Source organism: Scylla paramamosain, chromosome 44, assembly GCF_035594125.1.
Source record: "Scylla paramamosain isolate STU-SP2022 chromosome 44, ASM3559412v1, whole genome shotgun sequence".
NCBI lineage: Eukaryota > Metazoa > Arthropoda > Malacostraca > Decapoda > Portunidae > Scylla > Scylla paramamosain.
In genome coordinates, this window is record NC_087194.1 from 4,170,015 (window position 1) to 4,172,514 (window position 2,500).

The 2,500-nt window shown below is 35.8% G+C and overlaps 1 long non-coding RNA gene across 1 annotated transcript; it reads left to right on the forward strand.

Moving 5' to 3' along the window:
- Positions 1–133: 133 nt before the first annotated feature.
- Positions 134–736, forward strand: LOC135094138 (uncharacterized). Its single transcript, XR_010263611.1, has 2 exons — positions 134–275; positions 666–736. It is a non-coding gene; the product is annotated as an uncharacterized LOC135094138 (long non-coding RNA).
- Positions 737–2,500: the final 1,764 nt, after the last annotated feature.

Genomic DNA, 2,500 nt, shown 5'->3' on the forward strand with positions numbered 1-2,500 from the left:
GCGAAAGATGTCGAGATGCTGAAAATTACACTCCAAATTTTTCGTTCCCCACGGCTCGTATGGCAGGTTGAGTGAGTGAACGATGACGTGGAAAGTTTCTCAAAGCATCCATTGTTCCACTGAGAGGGTAAAAAGAGCGCTGCAAAGGTTGTAAAAACTGATAAAAACTGAAGTGAAGCGGGGAGGTGACTGGGAGGGTGGCGGGAGCAGTGAGTGAGAACCGGGGCGTTGAGTTGGGTGCTGCGCTGAGTCTCTCTCTATTCTCCTCATTTATCGTGATTATCCCTCGTTATTCCTCCTTCCTCGCTATCACCAGGGGGAGATATGAGGGGTAGTGACGTGCCCCTGCTCTCGTAACACCTGGGAACGTTGAGAACGCTGTGGGGAAAGGGAAAAAATATTAAAAAAGTGAGGAGGCGTGTGTGTGTTATACCTGTTATCCATACCAGTGAAAGACTTTGGTGTTGCTGTGACTTGTATGGTGTTGCAAGTTTACCTGACTCTTCCGCACTGTTGCCCAGCTGTGTCTTGTGTACAAGTGTGGCAAGACAAAACAGCAACACACACACACACACACATACACATTCACACACACACACACGAACGAACGAAACGAAGTGATTTTAATGAAAGACGAAAGTTTTTGGGAAATGTCTCTTTGACAGGAATACAACAAAAGGGAAAAAAGCCTAAATAAACTCCAGGAGACATGAGTACATAAGAAAAAAAAAAGAAAGAAAGAAGAGATAAATAGATGGAAACACGATAAAGCACGTGTGTGAGGAGGAGGCAGAAGAGGATGAGAAAGGAGAGGATGTGAGAAAGAAGAACAAGAAGAATGAAGATTAAGATAACGCCAGCTATGTTAAGGTTTATGAAAAGTAAGTGTAAAAGAGGAGTATTATCTCGTTATGTTGTCTGTGTGTGTCAGTGATATTTTCTCGTGTTGAAATGTTTTAATAGTTTGTTTTATTGCCACACTGATATCGTTGACTCAGTATTGGAAGATGTTACGTTACTGTTAAAATGGTTGAAATAATTCGTGTTAAGAAGAAAACTTGCATTTCTTTCCTTTGTTAGACATCTCCCTCCTCCTCCTCCTCCTCCTCTTCCTCCTCCTCCTCCTCCTACTACTACTACTACTACTACTACTACTACTACTACTACTACTACTACTCATTCTCCTCTTCCATCATGAGTCTATAATGTAAAATATAAAACTTGAATACATAGAAATACCTGTTTATTTGTATAGATATTGCATTCATCTAACAATGAATATTTGTTTTTTAATATGCATTTTTTTTTATTATTTATTGTGATTTATTTATTTATTTATTTATTTATTTATTTATTTATTTATTTTACATCAAAGAAAGTGTTGTAGCCAATAATTTCAAGCACAGACTCACAATGGCATAGTTATTTACACAATGGCATCAAAATAACAGGCTTCTACTCATTAAGGAAAGTTACAATGAATAATATGTATTGTATGTTTTATATTTAAAGCACAATTAACTCTTATAAGAAAAATAAAAAACTTGGTTCTCTTAGCTAAACTATTTTCAAAGGCCACAAAGAATGTTAAGTTAGGTTTCCATGATGCATTTTCCCATGAATAATATAGACGGCTTGTTAAACTTTCAATAGGGATATGAAAACACCCTAATCACCTTGTTAACTTCCTGTAAAAACTGTAAAAAATATAGAAGTGTCTTTAAACTATCATTAGAGACGTAAAAAACAGCCTTGAAGACCCCGATAACTTTCTGTAGATCCTGTTAAAAATATAGGAGTCGTTGAACTATCATTAGAGACGTAAAAAAACAGCCTTGAAGACCCCGATAACTTTGTAGATCCTGTTAAAAATATAGTAGAGTCGTTGAACTATCATTAGAGACAAAAAAACAGCCTTGAAGACCCCGATAACCTTTCTGTAGATCCTGTTAAAAATATAGGAGTCGTTGAAACTATCATTAGAGACGTAAAAAAACAGCCTTGAAGACCCCGATAACTTTGTAGATCATGTTTAAAAAGTATAGTAGAGTCGTTAAACTTTCCCTAGGGACATGAAAAACACCCTAAAAAATCTCCAATGAATCTCCTGTACAAGCAAATGTTGGTACGTGTTGGATAGTGAAATACCTGCAGGTCATATTGTTGCCCTCTCTTCATAATGCGAAGTGGATTTTCAGTTATTTATTTATTTTTTTTTTTTACAAAGATACGCAGAGATAGTGGGCTGATAACTAGCTCATTACGTGACTCCTGGTGGCATCTTTTGAATTTTTTTGAAGTAGTGTAGGCTGTATAGAGTTGAATTTCGAAAAGGGTATTCACATTCAGTAATTCAAATTGTTATAGTATACGTGGCTGAACTTAAAGACCTTTTTTTTTTTTTTTTTTTCATAAGTTTCAGTTTTATTTTGTTTATTTATTATCACATCATAACTTTTAACAGGCTTTAGTAGAAGTTATTAGATTATTTTCAAGGATG